This window comes from Mirounga leonina, unplaced genomic scaffold, assembly GCF_011800145.1.
Source record: "Mirounga leonina isolate KUSES-001 unplaced genomic scaffold, KU_Mleo_1.0 Mir_151, whole genome shotgun sequence".
Taxonomy (NCBI): Eukaryota; Metazoa; Chordata; class Mammalia; order Carnivora; family Phocidae; genus Mirounga; species Mirounga leonina.
The window spans coordinates 75,155,551-75,176,273 of NW_023270377.1; the positions used below are offsets into that span (position 1 = coordinate 75,155,551).

The 20,723-nt window shown below is 39.9% G+C and overlaps 1 protein-coding gene across 1 annotated transcript in view; it reads right to left on the reverse strand.

The window, feature by feature from the left end:
• Positions 1 to 20,189, reverse strand: part of GALNT13 (polypeptide N-acetylgalactosaminyltransferase 13) — a 544,197-nt gene extending 524,008 nt beyond the window's left edge. Inside the window, exon 1 of the mRNA XM_035008009.1 lies at positions 20,126 to 20,189. The gene's annotated coding sequence lies outside the window, so the exon portion shown is untranslated. The remainder of the gene's footprint in view (positions 1 to 20,125) is intronic.
• Positions 20,190 to 20,723: the final 534 nt, after the last annotated feature.

A 20,723-nucleotide genomic window follows, 5' to 3' on the forward strand; every position in this document is an offset into this window, starting at 1 on the left:
CCATTCATCTGTCAATGGACATCTGGGATCTTTCCAGTTTGGCTATTGTGGACATTGCTGTTATAAACATTGGGCTGCAGGTGCCCCTTCAGATCCATACAATTGTATCTTTGGGGTAAATACCTAGTAGTGCAATTGCTGCATAGAAGCATAGCTCTATTTTTAACTTCTTGAGGAACCTCTATACTGTTTTCCAGAGTGGCTGTACCAACTTGCATTCCCAACAAAAGTGTAAGAGGGTTCGCCTTTCTCTGCATCCTTGCCAACATCTGTCATTTCCTGACTTGTTCATTTTAGCCATTCTGACTGGTGTAGGGTGGTGTCTCATTGTGGTTTAGATTTGTACTTCCCTGATGCCAAGTGATGTGGAGCATTTTTTAATGTGTCTGTTGGCCATTTCTCTGTCTTCTTTGCAGAAATGTCTGTTCATGTCTTCTGCCCATTTCTTGACTAGATTTTTTGGGTTTTGGGTGTTGAGCTTGATAAGTTCTTTATAGATCTTGAATACTACCCCTTTATCTGATATGTCACTTGCAAATATCTTCTCCCAAGGTTGCCATTTAGTTTTGTTGACTATTTCCTTTGCTGTGCAGAAGCTTTTTATCTTGATGAAGTCCCAACAGTTCATTTTTGCCTTTGTTTCCCTGGCCTTTGGAGACATGTCTAGCAAGAAGTTGCTGCAGCCAAGGTCAAAGAGGTTGCTGCCTGTGTCCTCCTCTAGGATTTTGATGGATTCCTGTCTCACATTTACGTCTTTCATCCATTTTAAGCTTCTCTTTGTGTATGGTGTAAGAAAATGGTTCAGTTTCATTCTTCTACATGTGGCTGTCCAATTTTCCCAACACCATTTGTTGAAGAGACTGTCCTTTTTCCATTGGATATTATTTCTTGCTTTTGTCGAAAATTAATTGACCATAGAATTGAGGGTTCATTTCTGGGTTCTCTATTCTGTTCCACTGATCTATGTGTCTGTTTTTGTGCCAGTACCATACTCTCTGATGATTACAGCTTTGTAATATAGCTTGAAGTCTGGCATTCTGATGCCACCAGCTTGGGTTTTCTTTTTCAACAGTCCTCTAGCTCTTCAGGATCTTTTCTGGTTCCATACAAATTTTAGGATTATTTGTTCCAGCTCTGTGAAAACGTCAATGATATTTTGAAAGGTACTGCATTGAATGTGCTCTGAGTAGCATAGACATTTTCACAATATTTATTCTTCCAATCCATGAACATGGAATGTTTTTCCATTTCTTTGTGTCTTCCTCAATTTCTTTCATAAGCGTTCTGTAGCTTTTAGAGTACAGATCCTCTTACCACTTTGGTTAGGTTTATTCCTAGGTATCTTATGGTTTCTGGTGCAATTATAAATGGATCAATTCCTTAATTTCTCTTCCTTCTGTCTCATTGTTACTGTATAGAAATGCAACTTGTTTTCTGTGCATTGATTTTATATTCTACCATGTTGCTGAACTCCTGTATGAGTTCTAGCAATTTGGGGATGGAGTCTTTTGGGTTTTCCATATAAAGTATCATGTAATCTGCAAACAGTCAGAGTTTGACTTCTTCTTGAAAGCCTTTTATTTCTTCCCAGGGTAGAAGTCCCCTGCAAAGCCATCTGGCCTTGGACTCTTGTTTGTTGGGAGATTTTTGATTACTGATTCAATTTCCTTGCTGGTTATGTGTCTGTTCGGGTTTTCTATTTCTTCCTGTTTCAGTTTTGGTAGTTTATAAGTTTCTAGGACTGCATCCATTTCTTCCAGATTGCTAATTTGTTGTCATATAGTTGCTCATAATATGTTCTTAAAATTATTTGTATTTCCTTGGTGTTGGTCATGATCTTTACTCTTTCATTATTTAATAATTTGGATCTTTTCTCTTTTCTTTTTGATAATTCTGTCTAGGGGTTTATCAATCTTATTCATTCTTTCAAAGAACCACCTTCTAGTGTCATTGATCTGCTCTACTGTTCTTTCGGTTTTCTATTTCATTGATTTCTGCTCTAATCTTTATTATTTCTCTTCTCCTGTTTGGTTTAGGCTTTATTTGCTGTTATTTCTACAGCTCCTTAGGTGTAAGGCTAGCTTGTGTAATTGAAACTTTTCTAATTTCTTCAGAAAGGCTTGTATTGCTACATACTTCTCTCTTAGGACTGCCTTTGCTACATCCCAAAGATTTTGAACAGTTGTGTTTTCATTTTCATTTGTTTCCATGAATTTTTTTAATTCTTCCTTAATTTCCTGGTTGACCCATTCACTCTTTAGTAAGATGCTCTTTAGCCTCCATTTGAGTTCTTTGAATATTTGAGTTCTTTCCAAATTTCCTCTTGTGATTGAGTTCAAGTTTCAAAGCATTGTGGTCTGAAAATATGCAGGGAATAATCCCAATCTTTTGCTACCAGTTGAAACCTGATTTGTGACCCAGAATGTGATCTATTCTGGAGAATGTTCCACTGAACTCAAGATGAATGTGTATTCTGTTGCTTTAGAATGGAATGCTCTCTATATATCTGTGAAGTCTATCTGGTACAGTGTGTCATTCAAAGCCCTTGTTTCCTTGTTGATCTTCTGCTTAGATGATCTGTCCATTGCTCTGAGTGGGGTGTTAAAGTCCCCTAGAATTATTATATTATTATCAATGTGTTTCTTTAACTTTGTTATTAATTGGTTTATATGATTTACTGCTCCCAAGTCGGGAGCATAAATATGTATAATTGTTAGATCTTCTTGTCTGATAGACCCTTTGATTATGATATAGTGCCCCTCTTCACCCCTAACTAGTCTTTGTTTTAAAATCCAATTTGCCTGATATAAGTATTGCTACCCCAGCTTTCTTTTGATGTCCATTGGCATGATAAATGATTCTCCACTCCCTCACTTTCAATCTGGAGGTGTCTTTGGATATGAGTCTCTTGTAGACACATACGGATGGGTCTTGTTTTTTTTTTTTAATCCAATCTGATATCCTGTGTCTTTTGATTAGAACATTTAGCCCATTTACATTTAGAGTAACTATTGAAAGATAAGAATTTAGTGTCATTGTGTTACCTGTAAAGTCCCTGTCTCTGTATATTGTCTCTGTTTCTTTCTCGGCTATGTTACTTTTGGGCTGTCTCTTTGCTTACAGGATCCCCTTTAATATTTCTTGCAGGGCTGGCTGAGTGATCACAAAGTCTTTTAATTTCTGTTTGTCCTGAAAGCTCTTTATCTGTCCTTCCATTCTGAATGACAGCTTGCTGGATAAAATATTCTTGACTGTATGTTTTTTTCATTTAGTACCCTGAATATATCATGCCAGCCCTTTCTGGCCTGCCAGGTCTCTATGGATAGGTCTGCTGCCAGTCTAATGTTCCTACCTTGTAAGTTAAGGACCTCTTGTCGCAAGCTGCTTTCAGGATTTTCTCTTTATCTCTGAAATTTGCAAGCTTCACTATTATATGTCAGGTTGTTGATCTCTTTTTATTGATTTTGAAGGCGGGCGGGGGGGCTCTCTGAGCCTCCTGGACTTGAATGCCTCTTTCCTTCCCCAGATTAGGGCAGTTCTCAGCTATGATTTGCTCAAATATAACTTCTGTCCCCTCTCTTTCATCTTCCTCTGTAACCCCAATAATTCTAATATTGTTTCACTTTATGGTATTGCTGATTTCTCGAAGCCTCCCCTCATGGTCTATTAGTTGTTTTTCTTTTCTCAGCTTCCTTCCTTTCCATCATTTTGTCTTCTATGTCAGTGACTCTCTCTTCTGCCTCATTTACCCTAGCTATTAGAACATTCATTTTAGAATGCATCACAGTTAAAGCATTTTTTTTTTAAAGATTTTATTTATTCACTTGACAGAGACAGCGAGAGCAGGAATACAAGCGGGGGGAGTGGGAGAGGGAGAAGCAGGCCTCCCGCGGAGCAGGGAGCCCAATGCAGAGCTCGATCCCAGGACCCTGGGACCATGACCTGAGCTGAAGGCAGTCGCCTAACCAACTGAGCCACCCAGGCGCCCTACAGTTAAAGCATTTTTAATTTTGGTCTGATTAGATTTTATTTCAGCACTTGAGATTCTCTAGTATTTTTTATGCTTTTTTCAAGCCCAGCAAGTAACTTTACAATTGTTATTCTGAATTCTAGGTCTGACATTTTACTTATATCCATAATGATTAGATCTGTGGCAGAGTATTACTTCTGGTTCTTTCTTTTGTTGTGAATTTTTCTTTCTAGTCATTTTGTCCAGAGAAGAATAGACGAATGAGAGAACAAAATCAAAAATATCAACCATGACCCCAGCAAAATTCACACTAGACAAATCGGAAGAGGTCAGAAACCAAAAGAGAAAAGAAGGAAAAAAAAAGGGGGGGGGGGAAGAAAAAGAATAATCTCACAGGTGGACAAAATGGGGTGATCCACTTGATCCTGGGTGTATTTTGGTCTGTTGATTAGAAGACACTAAATCCAAAAATTGTAAAGAAAGAAAAACTTACATATCAACAACAACAACAACAACAACAAAACCTGAATACAGTGAAAGGAAGCCAAAAATGAAGAATATATAAAATGTAAATGTAAAAATTAAAATTAAAAAGACTTAAAAACAAAGAGTTGTAAAAAAGAAACTAGTTGAAAAGGGGAAAGGAAATTTTTAAACTGAAAGACTAAAGATTCGTGAGAAAAAAAGCCTTGAATTCTATACACTATTTTCTCTTAGCTCAGGAGTTTTTTAATTCTGTGTGATCCATAAATTTGGTATTCACCTGCTGTTCCTGCTGGTCTTCTGGGGGAGGGGCCTGTTGTACTGATTCTCAGGTGTCTTTGCCTAGGTGGAGTTGTACCAACCCTTGCCAGGGGGCTGGGCTCAGTGTAAGGTGCTTTGGGTTGCTCTATCTGGCTTTTGTTCCCTGAAGGCTTTTCGCACTGTTTTAGAGGATGGAAAAAAAAAAAAAAACTAATAAATGGCAGCACCCTGATCTCCAGCCCCAGACCTGAATGATCACTTCCCCCACTCTTCATCCATCCTCAGGGAAAAGCAGTCAGTCCCTTTTGTGTGCATCAAACTCCTGAGACTCCTGCAATGCATACCTGCACCAATCCTCCCAGGGGAAGGAGGGGGTCTCACTGTGCCCTGCCACTCCCTGGGCCCCTGCTTGGAACTATTGGGGAATAGTTGCCCAGTCATGTGCACACCTGTGCCACTCCTCTCAGGGGAAGAAGAAGGGTCTAACAGCGGTTGTTGCTTGTTGGGTCCCTGCTTGGAGAGCGGTCAGTCGATCTTGCTGCAGTTCATGGTTTACGGCAACACCACGCTGAGAGGCCACTCTGGGGCTCGCTAATTGTAGCTGGCTTCCCGGCATCAATGTTTGGAAACTCTGCTGCACTCAGGCACCCCCATTCTTTCTGAGACTCTGAGGATCCTGAGACCACACTGTCCCACCTTGGATTCTGCCCCGTTTTGCCACCTGAGCACCTTCTAGGCAGAGAAGTCCCTCACAGGCACAGACTTCTAAAAGTTCTGATTTTGCACTCCACTGCTATATCACTTTTTGGTAGCCAGCTTACAGAGGCTCCCTCCCCCCGAGGTTTATTTTCTGATATATCCCCTCAGATTCATGTCTCTGCACCTCTTACCTTGCAAAAAGTGGTTGCTTTTCTATTTGTATAACTGCAGCAATTCTTTTATTAGATCTCAGGTTGAATTTACAGGTGTTCACAATGATTTGATAGATACCTAGCTCAATTCAAGGGACTGGATAAAAAGAGGTCCCCTACTCATCTGCCATCTTGCCTCTCCTCCAGGTCTTCTGATCTTAACTCCAAGATCTTCTCTATTGGAACAGGCTGCTTGATCATTAAATTAGTATTTCAAGTCTTGTAAATAGAGAAGATCCCTTAATTATTGCTGTAAACATCTGAAGTTCCTGCCTACTCTGAAGCATTCTCCTTGCTTCTGTTAAGAGCACAGTAATTTCCTTTGGGAAAGCATCTCCCCATATTTGATAATATGTATTTTATATTTTCTTTTGTGTATTTACCATAAGTTCTTGTTTTGTGGTTACCAAGAGGTTCACATATATCATTTTCTCTATATAATAATCTATTTTAAGTTAATGGCAACTTAAATTTGAACACATTCCAAAACCACAATTTTACCCCACCCCCAGCACAATTTATGTCTTAATGTCACATTTTACATCTTTGTATTTTATGTATTCTTTAACTAATTATTGTGGCTTTGGTTAACTCACTACTTTTATCTTTTAACCTTCATACTAACTTTACAAGTATTTGATCCATTACCTTTCATATATATTTACATTTTCCAGTGACATTTTTACTTTATATTTTCTTCTTGTTAATTAGCACCATCATTTTCAGCTTAAAGAAGATCCTTTAACATTTCTTATAAGAATGATTTAGTAGTGATGAATTCCTTTGGCTTTTGCTCAACTGGAAAACTCTTTATCTCTCCTTCAGTTCTGAATAATAATCTTGCCAATTAAAATTCTCTTGTTTGGGAGTTTTTTTCCTTTCAGAACTTTGAGTGTGTCACGTGACTCCCTCCTGCCTTGCAAAATTTCTGTTGAGAAATCTGCCGATACTCCAATGGAGTTCCCTTATATGTAATAATTTGTTTTTCTCTTGCTGCTTCTAAGATTCTCTTTTTAAATTTGATATTTTAATTACAATGTATCTTAGTGTGAAGCTTTTTGGATTAATTTTCTTTGGAACTCCCTTGGCTCCCTGGACCTGGACGTCTCTTTCCTTGCCTAGATTAGGGAAGTTTTCCGCCATTATTTCTTCCAGTAAGTTTTCACCTGCTTTCTCTCTCTCTTCTACTTCTGGGACCCCTACAAAGCAAATGTTATTCCACTTGATGTCCTACAGGTCCTTGGATCATCTTATCTTCTAATTCTTTTTTTCTATTTGCTGCTTTGTCTGGAGGAGTTCTATTGTCTTCCAGTTCACTGACTTGTTCTGCTTTATCCAGCCTGCTTTTGAGGTCTTCTGGTATATTTTTTTAGTTAGTTACTGTATTCTTCAGCTCTGTGACTTATATTTGGTACTTTCTTATATATTCTACCTCTTTGCTGATGTCCTCACTGTGTTCATCCATTCTTCTCCAGAGTATGGTAAGCATCTTTATAACCTTACTTTGAATTCTTTACCAGGTAAATTCCTTATCTCCGTTATCATTAATGTCTTTTTCTGAGGCTTTCTCTTATTCTTTGGTTTGGAACATATTTCTCAGTTACCTTATTTCCCTTAACTCCCTGTGTTTGCTTATATGTATTAGCTGAAGCAGCTGCCTCTCTCAGTCTTGAAGGAGTGGTCTTGTGTAGGTAATAAACTTCTCATCCAACCTTGCCCTAGCTTTTGCTTGTCTCTCAAATCCTTGATTATCTAAACTACCTAATTTATTCTTGATATGTCCCCATTTTTGAGGGTGTGGAAAGAGCTGTCAGTTTTCCAAGGAGAGTAATCTCATTTAGCACCGAGTTTCAGACTAATTGGAAGTCAGACCCTCACACAGTAGCTTTGGAAGTATGCAAATATATGCAGTCCCAATGGGCCACAGTTGTAATCCCTGATGGCCTCTATGCCAGGAGATCTGCAGGTGTCCCTGGAAAACAGTTATAAAAATCAGGGCTCCAGATGAGTTTATAAGTTCCTTTCTGTGAGGCCTTGTTGAGCTGTAATGAGGCCAAGAGGGAACACAAGGATGGTATTTCCCTGTTTACATTTCCTGGGAGCACTTCCTTAAATCTATAGATGTTCATGAAACCTGAAGCATGTCCCTCTGGTTGAAGCTTCAGACTAAGAAGCCTTTTTCACAGGAAGACTGCATTTGTGTTTCAGTCTGCTCTCTGTGCAATGCCCTGAAGGTGGTGGCCTGCCATGACCTGCCTTTCCAAACGTTGCATTCCCATGGAGCTCAGGAATGCCAGTCCCCTTGGCCACTAGGGTCAGGCAGTTAAGAAGCCTCCCCTTTTATAGACTGCATGCATCTCCTGGCTTAGGGGCAGCTGGAGAGTACAGGGGGTAGGGCACACTTGTTGACTTCAAAAAGGCAGCATGAAAATGTCTGTATGTGTGCTCATGGTCTTTACAAATACAGTGGGAGAGTGTTTTATCTATGCACCCTCATTGCCTTCAGGCTGGTAGTAGAAGAATGCCATGATCACTCACACTTGCCAGGCTCAGCCAAGAAGCAAGGGAGTGTCACAACCACCCAGCTAACCAACTTTAGCTAGGGAACAGGAGAATGCCACAATTCATACTCACCTGCCCCAGCCAGGTCCAACCACTCATGCTCCCTGGCTTCTCAAGGCAGGATAGCGCCATGACTGCTAGCCCTTGACTGACTTAGCAAGGCAATGAGAGGGTGCCATGTATGAGCTCACCCACCTGCTAGCAGGGTAGGTGGAAAGTGCAAAAACAGCATTTGTCAGCACCTCCATCTCTGGGGAGAGTTCCAACTGTCCTCTGTCCCTCCAGCAGATGCTTTCAGATCAGCAATTAAATATCCTTCACATGCAGTCTAGGTGCTTTTCAAACTGCTGTTTTTTCACTGGGTCTGAGGTGAGTGAGACTAGACATGAGCCATTTAAAAAGAAAATATCAATTTCCTACAGTATTTTGGCTCCCTTGGACATCAGCCCCACTCACATTTTTGGGGGCTCATCTCTTTGCTGTGGATCATGGGGAGTTGGGGTGCCTGATGTGAGGCATCAACCCCTTGCTCCTCCAGGAGAAGTGCTGCACTGGTAAGATCCCTCCCTCTTGTGTGGGGCCATGCTAGGGTGTGGTTTCTGTGACATCAGGTCTCTGCCTCTCCTCCCTTTCTCAATGTGGTCTTTTTATCCTCTGATGTAGAGAAGAAGTTCATCTAGTTTTCAGAACCTTTTCAGAGGGAAATGACTCATATATAGCCAAAGATTTGGTATGTCCATGGAAGGAGGTGAGTTCAGGGTCTTCCCAGGCAGTTTCCTCTGCCTTGCTTCACTCTATCCAATTTGTAACAGTCTGATATCTTTTTGACTCTTGAGGTTTCAAAAGAACATATAATAAATAAAGGTATGTATCAATACTTCCTCTTAAAATGGATACTTACCTGTTTAAAAGTAACTCCACTGACCTAGAGAAGCTACGCTAAAAACCCTTAAAATGAAAAGAAACCAAGAGCAAACAAAATTATTACACTACTGAATATCAACATAGTCATGATGGCAACAATGCTGCCCTTAATGATTCAGACAAGGCTCTCTGTTGAAAGAAATGCAAACTGCACATCTGCATAGGTCTTAAGGTACACAGGGTAAGAGCAATACTACTGAATTCATGTTTATGAAATGCCTTATACTCTGTCCTTCTTGTGGAGAATGAGACAACTGATTAACATTCTCAGAAAAAAATATTTATTGAAGTTCAAAATTATTTAATGAGATAGTTGCAAGTCTCTTATATTTGTGAAGGTTATTTTTCCTTACAAAAGGAATGGAAATGATGCATACACATTATCTCACTTGAATTAGAACTTTATATAGATAATAAGAATTTGTGCATTGTAGAAGCAAAATGGGCCTATTGTTGTCTGCAACAGCAAATGAAGTGTCTCATAACTAGCAATTCAATGTGTTAATTCAGCTGCACCATCCAATTACCTACGATTCATCTCAACTTAGAGCACAACAATAAAACTCTTAAAAAATCTGTGACAAAAATGTCTGCTCTACTTTTATCAAATAGGGGAAACACTATCCAAAATCAGGGAGTGAAAGCCACAGAAAATAAATTATTAAAATTGCTCATTACAATCTATCAGTTAATAACATAATAAATTTTTGACATGAAGTCAATAGCCTAGAGTTAGTAATAAAACACATACTGGATGTTTTATATGGAAAATCTGACCAAGAAATATGGAAACTGTGTGGCAACTGAAATTGGCATCCCTTCAAATAACACAGCATTCCCTCGGAGTCATGGGCCGGCCAACTGCCAACTGACCACAGGGCCCAAGCACACAATTCTAAAAGTAGACAAAGGTAATGAGATGTGAATTTAGTATCCCAGCCTCCTGCTAAATGACCCAGATGCAAAAGCTAGAGCATCTGTCTCTTACCTACTCAAAACTAACTGATGAAATAAACAGCTCTTTTTTAATTTTTTTTAACAAATCAAGAGCCACTAATAGTCTAGTCCTGCTACATGTGGATTTATTAAGCCATAGAAGAAAGACCATTTAAAGGAGAGACCACCATGAAGAAGGATGAAAGGAGAGGAGGAGCAAGGAAAGGATATGGGAGAAGAAAAAGAGTACTGAGAAATAAACACATTATTTACTTAAGAAGAAAATACAGAGGCACACTGACAACCTATAGGAGAGGTGTAAAATCTGAACCATATTCAGGGACAGTCTGGCCTCTAACATTTTTCAGGACAAACGACATATAGTCCCATTTGAGACTGAACTATCAAGAGAATCAAAGAAAGATGAGCCTTGTGAATTCAGAAAAAAAAGAGGTGGAATTTACTGCCACAAAAAGGAAAAACTGTACAGTCTTGATACTAAGCTAGTTAGTAACCTCATAAACCTTCATTTCATTTATAGACTCTGAAAACAGCATTGTTTTTAAGTGCAAATTTTAGTTTTTAAAAAACCAGGCAGATGGAGTGACTCATTATTGATGCTATATAATTTAAATAATTTACATAATCTACTCAACTATCAATCTAAAATAGTGCTTAATTTTTTAAAGACTAAAGAAAAATCATTAAAACATTGTCATCATGCATTAAACAAAAATAGTAAGCAATAGAAAGTTGCTGAAAATCAACTAAAGGTCAGAAAGAGAAAATGTATTGTATCAAAGATTAATACATCAGTTCTTACAGAGTACTAATTACAAGTTAGTAAAGATATGCCATCATATAAAAAACTTAAAACACTTGAGAAAAAAAAGCCAGAAATTTCAGCAGGATTTCCCCAATCCTTTCATAAGATTTCTTAATGTAATTTAAATGTTTTATCAGCAATATCACAGGAAAATAAGCTATTTCTTATTAGATCAGTTACAGGTACATATCTCAGTTATGGATTAAGGTCTATATAAAGAAATCTTATTTACTTAAGGATTTAATTATTTTTCTATATGTTAATTTCTTCTTATTTTGGGGGGTAATCTGCAACTAAGTAGAGACAACATACTTAAGAAATCCATTCCAATTTTTCCACATTTATTGTCTCCTTCATAATTAACTGTCTTTCTTAATCCAGTGCTATGACTTCTGAAACGTAAACACTTTTATTTCCCACTCTAGAAATCTGATTTGTTGGTCAGGTTTTCTTCCTTCATTTTTAAAGGCAAATCTTACTCAAATAGGAAACAAGACCTAGGAATCTGAGTTCCATTTTCAATTCTGCTACTTCAAGCTTTGTGATGGAAAGCAAGTTGTTTTATTAACCATTTTGTTTCATCAAAATAGCATAGTCCTTGCCCTGTCACTCATCAGCTTAGTCTGGGACAATTTACTTAACCTTTCTGTGTCCCAATTTCCTTGTGTGTAAAATGAAGGTACTAATAAAACCTACTTTGGAAGGTTGTTATGATGAAATGAATTAATATTTGTAAAGCACTTAGAATAGTGTCCAGAACATAGTAACTTCTATCTTTTTTAAGGGAAGAAACATTCTACAGTAATGTGAAGCTATTTTAAATATTACATAATGCTGTTTTTTTTTCCAACTAATCTACCCTAGTTAAAATTGAATGGTTTCTATCAAAAGGAATCCACATGCCTATTTTAGAAAGTATAACTGTTCAAAACCAGAGTAATAGAAGTAATATTGAAAGTAATATTGATAATAAAAGTAATATTGATAAGTAATATTAAAAGAAACTGCTCTGTTTCTTAAATATGTAGACATGGACTTGATGGTTCAGTCTAATTCTATTTGCTCCCCTTACAGATTATTGGCCCTTCATACTTGTAGCAGTCAACATTTTTATTATTCCCAGGGTTATCTGTTTTAGGTTCCAGGTCATAACTTCTGCCCATTTTTACTATTTCTAAAATAGTTGATTACTACTTTCTTTTATTGTTAATAGTCACTACTTTAAAAAGCTCAGAATGGAAGAGGATCACTGAGCCCGAGCAGCTTGCCCAGAGACTGCATTCTGACTTCAGATTTGACTCTATTTTTCCTTGAAAATCTAGGGCTATTTTATATTCTTAGTATTTTGAAATTTGGGCATCACGAAAATGAAATCAAATGCACAAACATGGTTACTAGGATTCTAGCATTTCCTATGATAGTTCAAGTCCCTGAATGTTAAAATGTGTGTGGTTGTGAAGACTCCCTGACGTCTGAAGTCCTATGAACAAACTCTGTAGAAAAATATGTATTAAATTGTTTTAATAGCAATGTGTCATTGTAATTTATGATATAAATGAATGCACAATTTAAAAAATAAGTGTGGATGTGGAGAATAAGTCTGGCTGTGCTAAAAACTACTATTTTTTTAATAAATAAAAATTAGTAAATAAATCTTAAAAATGATGAACTGGAAGTAGATCAGTTGCTTGAAACCTCACTGTATATTAGAATCATCTAGAAAGGTATTTATAAAAATAGAATCTGGGGGCTACTGGGTGGCTCAGTAGGTTAAGGGCTGCCTCCAGCTCAGGTCATGATCCCAGGGTCTGAGATCATGATCTGAGCTGAAGGGCATCTGGGCAGTCTGCTGGGAGTCTGCTCTCCCTTTGCCTCTGCCCCTCCCCTGCTCCCACTTATAGTCTCTCTCTCTCTCTCAAACAAATAAATAAAATCTTAAAATAAACAAATAAAAATAGATTCTGTAAACCCATCCCAGGCATATGAGAATCTGTATTGGTGGGATCTGACAATCTCTATTAAAATAAACACACACACACACACACACACACACATCTCTTTAGGTAATTTCAATGTATAGACTGGTTTGTTAGCAGGGACACTAAACAATGCCTTAGGTCCATTTAGCTACATTTCACATACCCCCACTGGCATTTTTTCCCTCTTCAATGGCCCCAATAGTCTCTATCCAAAGCAAGTTGGCATTTAACAGCCTTGGTCAGTTTTACAAAAGCAGTTAGAAGTTTACCTTCGCAATTTTCTTTCTTACCTAAAGCAAAACCTCTTTGTCCTCACCAAGGCAAAGAAGTGAAAAAGGAACAAAAGGATCCCTAAAGGCTGGAAAGCACAGGTTTGGGGGAAGGACAGAGGAATAAGTTCTTGAGACATGCTCCTTTATTTCTGCCTGGCATTCATCTCTTGTCCCAGGACACAGATTGGCACCATCTTAGTGACAGTGATTGGCGGTTAACCCCCATAAAGGAACAAGTCACCTCCAATTCTCTAATCCTTTCAACAAACACTGCCACAGTAAACTGAGGCTAGAGCAATTCTGGCATCTTTCCTGGGTCCAAATTTTATTGCCCAGGCTGGCGACTGGCAAGAGAAAGGAACGGCTATAAGGGTTGTGTGTGTCTTATTAAGTGATGGATATGACTACCATACTAGCCTGTGCTGTCTATGGGCACAGGGTGCACAGGGAAGATAAGCTATTACAGAGGTTCACATTGAGATGGGTTCCCAAGCACAGACTACAGAAGATGGTGAAATAAATTACCAGACTGTGATAAAATTTTCATCAGTCTTTGTTAAATTAGAAAAATAAGTGCAATGTAGAAAAACGCATAGAAAGCTAAATTTATTCTAAGAACTATATTTTGATATTCAGTTCTGCCATATTAGCTGGTGTAAAAATGTCCACTCTTTTATAACATGATGGTGACAGCAGACTTTTTAAATCATTCTTACCATACAAAAGAAAACGTTCACATGGAGGTTGGCACTCAATTTTTTTAAAAAAATTTATTAATCAGTGAAAATATCAGACTGAGAACTACTAGAATACTGGCTTCATATATAGAAAGAACTGATGTGATCCCTCGTGCTAAAACGTATTAGTTGTGTGATTCTGAGTAAGTCCTCATTTATACAATAGGGACAATATTACTACTTACTGCTCATATGGTTATGAGGATAAAATGTGGCAAGACATATTAGATGTTTACTTATCCACAGTACAAGGACAAAGTAAGCACCCAATAGATTTTAGTTATTTTCTCAATGTGTAACTCAATTTGCCATTTTTAACTGCTTCATAAATAAACTGAAATGGCTGTACCTTCACATAGATTTGTTTCCAAGTATTTGTTCCCATTTTTCTTTCATTAGACTAATGGTAGTATTGCAAAAGGGTCTTGATAGTCATATAAATCTCATCCTCTCCATCTGAAACTATTATATAATAAAAATCTCAAGAGGAAATTAAGTCAGTTATTATGCTTCTGATCTACAAGAACATAATCCTCCCCATATGTCAAAATCTATTTTTTAACAAAAAAAAGAGGTGCTGTGCTTATAATATAAAGGCAATTAATATTAGGCAAGAGATTAAGTTGACATTTACTACTATCTCTGAGGTGTAATTTAGATTATTTTGAATATGCAGGCTTTACTTTAAATTCTTCTGTTTACAGTGGTTACTCAGCACTTGTATTATGATCACCAAAATGCCAACTAACAGTTTAATCACACTTCCTATAATGTTCTACAAGAGCTTAAATAAGATTTAAGTGACATCAATGTAGTTTAATGTATCAGAGTCCTAATTAATTCCACATCATGTTAAAACCCTGATATACTAGATCTTGGACAGTTCCCACCTATCTTAACAGTAAGCAGTTCTAAAAAAAAAAAATACAAAGGAAGTCTGAATATTTAATATGAGCAGCATTTTAATTTTCTCATATAACCATATATATGATCACAAATGTGTTCATATCTATGATGTTAACAGTCACAATTTTCTCTACATCCCTCTCAAGCTATGTTGGAAGGATTAACCATTAACATGGGACAACTTTCAACAACTGATATTTTGTATCTTGCTCTAGGTCTATTGTGAAGGGTGGGCAATTATAGTAGGATAAACATTAAGAGAGAACCCAGGAGTTCATAAGGACAATAATTACATGTGTACATTTGAGTAAAGTTGGGCCCATAGAGAAAAGGCACATCTCCCTACTTTCACTTACATTTTAAATGTTAGGCCCCAGAAATCTCTTAATAATCTCTAGTTAAAATTTTTCAAAGTTAAGATTTCAACTTAAATAAAAAGGTCCTGATTCATAAAGAAAATAAAATTAGAAAACTCATAGCTAAAAATGAATTTTAGCTAATTCATTTACAAGGGAATAGAAACATACATTCATCACACAGCTATCTTTAGCCACCTGTAATTATTTCCTGGTGATCAGGCAAAGACCCATTAAAAATATTTTTATAATATTAAAATTAAATTTTTAATTAAAAAATTAAAAATAATTTTTATAATATACTACATTGAAAGCACACACACAGGTTTAAATCTGAATCCAGGAGAAACAAGTATCAAATAAATAAAGTCCATTTTATTTATATTTTGCTCTAAAATATAATTGCTTATAATGCCCCAAATGGATGACCAACTACTGAATTAATGTGTGCATTCACTCTCACAAATTTCTTTGAATTTTCTAAGTATTAAATTTCACAACAGAAAGCTGGAATCTTCAAAAACACGTATGTCTGTAATTGACTAGCAGATGTCCTTAATTAAACAATGTGCTTTAAGATAGAAATTGTAAACAGAAGTCTAATCTGGGGGTGTCTGGCTGACTCAGTCAGTAGAGCATGAAACTTGATTTCAGGGTTGTGAGTTCCAGCCTCATGTTAGGTATAGAGATTACTTAAAAATAAAACCTTAAAAAAAAAAAAAGTCTAATCTGTTAAAATGACAAATGGTTTATCAGAGCAGACAGTAGATCTTTAAATGTGATTTATGTGTTTGAACATATACTTAGTATGTATGTGTGGGTGGGGGGGTGATATTAAGAAAGGCCATCAAATGGATAGTCAGAGTCAATATGAGACTTGATTTGATGTTTCACATGTGTTTATTCTGATGACAAGAGCAGAAGGAAGGATTGAGAATTAAAACCCAGTTAAAATTCTCTGAATAATTAGCATATGGTCACTCAGGCTTCAAAGTAGTGATCCTGCAGGCCTCATTAGATTTAAGATGTGTACATGTTCCTACTACTGATGGCAATGCAAACCCAAGAAGGTGATATATTAAAAGTCACAGTCAAGAATTTCTTGTTTAGGGGCCCCTGGCTGGCTCAGTCCTTAAGCATCTGCCTTCGGCTCAGGTCATGATCCCAGGGTCCTGGGATCAAGCCCCACATCGGGCTCCCCACTCAGCGGGAAGCCTGCTTCTCCCTCTCCCACTCTCTCTGCATGTGTTCCCTCTCTCGCTGTATCTCTGTCAAATAAATAAATAAAATCTTTAAAAAAAAAAAGCTTTAAAAAAAAAAAGAATTTCTTGTTTATTGCAAGAGGTGCCACTTGAGATTGTGATATCTAACAACACCAATAAAGGACAAAACTAGATACTGTTCATTTTCATAAAGCACAATGAATACTTATCAAAGACATGTAGTACTGTTACTTATTTCACCTAATGGACTTTATTCATACTTTATTCTCAATCATATTCCTTACTTTCACTTGGTGTTATTCAGAAACACCAATATCCTCTTCATTTGTCCAACCAGAAAGAATAAAAACACCCATGTATTGCTTTCTCTCACCCTCTCCCTAAAATGCCAAGTTTAAAGAGCTGCACAATCTCTATTCCATGGAAATGTTCCTGTTAGAACTACCACTTCTAAAAAAGAAAAGAAAGGAAAAAAGAACTACCACTTCTAAAAATCAAGTAAGCAAAATGGAAACATTGTATTTCATTCTGACAAAATTGGTCAACGTGAAATTAATGCACATAAAGTTAAAAAGCTAAATATGCCTCAATATTATCAGTAAGAAATCAGAACATATCTCAACCAGTATCAGACTTTTCACCTTCACTGTATCTTTGCTATTTTTAAATATAAAACATTGGGTACAATGTCAGGTGATCTATAAGTAATATTTTTAAAGCAAAATTGCCTTTGAACATGCTCCTGTACAATACTCATGTAAAAATAAATCCCCAACTGCTTTAAGAAGAGACTACCCTATCATCAAAAAAACAATACTGAAAAAAAAAAAGACCCAAAAACAAAAACAAAAAAAACAAAAAAAAAACAATACTGCAGCTTATGAATTCCTACTAGTACCTTGTGTCAGGAGGACTACATTTCCAGATACTTTGGCAAATTCTCATATGCATGTAGTACCACACTTCTCATATATATTTGAAGCAGTAAGGAAGCCTATAAATTATTTAAGGCAAGTGATTCAGTTTGCAGATCAATTTATAGCCCCCAAATATTTTAAGCTGACAGATCTGCTCTTTATATTAAAAGAGATAACTTTTCGCTTGTGAAAGACCACACGAAAGTATTCACTAATAAATGATGTCATGTTCCAGTTTACTTTCAGGTAGGAAGATTAAGAGATGCCAGCCATCTGAGCCTCTAAAATCATTTCTTCAATTCTGCAGTGACTTGTTAAAGAGCATCAGCCAAGTTAAAGACTTGCGGAGAGGGACAAATTCAAGCAGTGAATAAACCAAAAAGGGACAGGGCGCCTGGGTGGCTCAGTCGTTAAGCGTCTGCCTTCAGCTCAGGTCATGATCCCAGGGTCCTGGGATAGAGTCCCACATCGGGCTCCCTGCTCGGCAAGAAGCCTGCTTCTCCCTCTCCCATTCCCCCTGCTTGTGTTCCTGTTCTCGCTATTTCTCTCTCTATCAAATAAAAAAAAAAAAAAAGGGACAGAAGAGTCGTGTTTCAACATCCCTTCTACTAGTCCTCAATTCCCATTCATAAAAGACTAAATGAAACAGAAAAAAAAAAGGGGGGGGAGGTAGAATTCAACTTCTTTTACGTAGGCTCATTAGCATAGCTGGATGAATTCAAAGCCCATAATTAGCTGCATGCTAATCACTCAACTAACAAGTTTTTATTAAGTATTTACTAGTTTTCCCACACTGCGCTAGGGTCTGCATATCTGAAACAGCATCCGGTTCCACTACGCACTCTGGAATCCAGAATTAATCTACACCAGCAGCACTGTACCTCTTTTGCAAAAGCTTTCTTTTCTTCCTCCCCAAACCTGATCTCAGACACAGTGCCTCTACTTAAGCAAGCAGCTTAAGCCCTGGAATGGGATGAGCATCACACAGAGAATTAAAAGCATTTATTTAAATAAGCAGGAGCAGCCAGAGAAAATTCTCAGTGCAGTTGAAGGTGGGCAGGGGCATAAGGAAGAAATGTGAAATCCTGGCTTGTGGCAAACAGTGCAGAGAAATGCACATTTCTCATGTTCAAAGCCTGCCTTAGGCTATGAAGATTCTCCAAATCTATCCATCTGTGAAGTCGCTCAAACAGGGTTTCAATATTAAGATTCTAATTCTGCAGGAGAGGAGGAGTTTGTAGAGATCGGGGAAAAGGGAAAATTAGTAATGCAATGCAAAAGTCAAGATGAGGAAAAGGAAAGGATGGGTGAAGGCAAGGAAAATAATCTGGGAAAGTAAGAGGTCCAAAATATGTCACCAAATAGGGTGACCTTACTTTTCACTATTCTGAAACAAGCTGGTTTCTTTAACACTAGAGGGCATGAACACAAGTAATAGCGCGCGCACACACATGCACACGCGCGCGCGCACGCACGCACACACACACACACACACACACACACCCCGGGACGGTAAGGAAGCAACCCTGAGCAAAGGCAGCCTTCATATAAAACTAAAGATCCGAGGGTCCGAAGAAAACCCGAAATTTCAGGCGTCTAGGGTATCCAAGTGTCTTTCCCCTGCAAATAAAATCTCTACGCTCTGTTCCTGGGAACAGTGACCACGACCTCTCGCAAGGAAAACGCTCAAGGATTGAGTGTTATGGCAGTTTAAAGCAAATAGTCTCCAATGCTCCTCTCCTCCGCTAGCAACACCTTTGCCTCACGAAAGCTCCCGCCCTTGCGAGGTTAGTTTTCCCTGGATCCAAAAGCTTCATCCATCTCTCCTCCTGGGGCTACTTGTAAAACCTGGAGATGTAGACTATCTACTAGGAAATTCAACTGATCATAGTCAAATAACGGAGTGAGGGGAGGGGCGCCCGCAGCTTTTGCTACCAGCAGCCTCAGTGCGCTCGGGTTCGAGGCCGCGCAAAGCTGAGAGACTGGCCCTTGCGCCCCTCATTCAGCCCCTCGACTCCAGGAGAGCCCACACAAGGGCATCCGCCGCACACTCTCTGGCTCTGAGTAGGGAGATCTCTGTACCTGGAGATGCCCAGAAGGTGGGTCGGGCCGTGCTCCACTGGCCAAGGCGCCTGAGGATCTGGAGGACAGGAGAGGCGAGGAAGGGAGACAGAGATAGGCAGCAAGAGGCAGAGAGAAAAGAAGAAGAGACAAGCGTTAAGAGACAGAGTAACAGGAAGAGACATCCCAAGAAAGACAAGGAAGAAAAGAAGGGGAAAGAAACAGACCCGGAAGGCGCAGGGGGAGCCAGAGTCAGAGAGAAAGTCAGAGAAAGAAACTGAGTCAGAGCCAGAGACGCACAGAGAGAAAGAGAGGCCGAGGGGCACTGAGAGAGAAAGAAAGGAAGGCAATCGTCGAAGAAGACACCCAAGCTCCAGAGCGTCCGCGGTGTCAAGCCGAGGAGAAGCGTCCGCGCACAGCAAGCCCCAGCCGCCCGCAGCTGGTGGGAGAAAGTTGCCCCGCCGCGGAGCGCCACCAAGGCGCAGAGGGTGGCCAGCGCCCCGGAGCTCAGCCGAGTAGCGGAAAGAGCAAGGTAGAGGGCGGGCGGCGGCAGAAAGTTCCGCGCCTCGTGATCCTCCCTCCGCACCTGCAGCAGCAGGCGAACGCGCTCAAAGCGCCCAGGGGGCCGTCTCGCCGGGTCCGCGGGCGCCCCGGCCCGCCGTCCGGCCCCGGGCGCTCGACTCCGCGCCCCACACTCGCTGCAGGACTTTGCGGCACCCACCCGGGCACCCTGGCCACCCGGAGAGGACTCGCCCCAGACAATTACGAGGAAGAGAAGGGGAGCAAGAGAGAGACGGAGACCTGCTATCGTGGCCAAGGATCCCGCGAAGAGGGAACGGCAGTCCACACACGGGATTCAGCTTCCGACCAGCCCAGCAGGCGCCTGTCGGCCGCGCCGAGAGTGCCGGGTGCGCCGAGCCCGCGCTCACCTGGAACCCGCGCCGGCCCGCGAACGCCGCGCGCAGCCCCGGCTCCCGCCCGCGCCTCTCTCTTCACACTTCCCCCGGAGCGGAGCAAGCTGGCTCCGGCCTGGGCCAGCCCCAGAGAGGCGCCCTCATAGCGCAGCGGCGGGCTAGAGGGCTCCGCGAGCGCCGCGAGAGCGGGCGCCGAGGCCGAGGAGGCGCAGGAGACCGAACGAGGGCTCCTAGTACATTGTCACCTCGGCAGAGCCGCCTATGCCGCCGCCGCTGCCGCCTGGTCACTTCGCCCCCGGCCCCCGCCCCCCTCCCACCCCAACCCTCTCCCTCCCAGCCCCACCTCCTCGCACGGTCCCTCCCCCTCTCGTAGCCCCAGCCTGGAGGCCTCTCACTGGGCTAGTATCATTTACGTAACCAGCACCCCCCAGCCCTCCTCCCTCCCCGCTCCCGCTCCTCCCTGGGCTAGGGCGGTGAGCACCGAG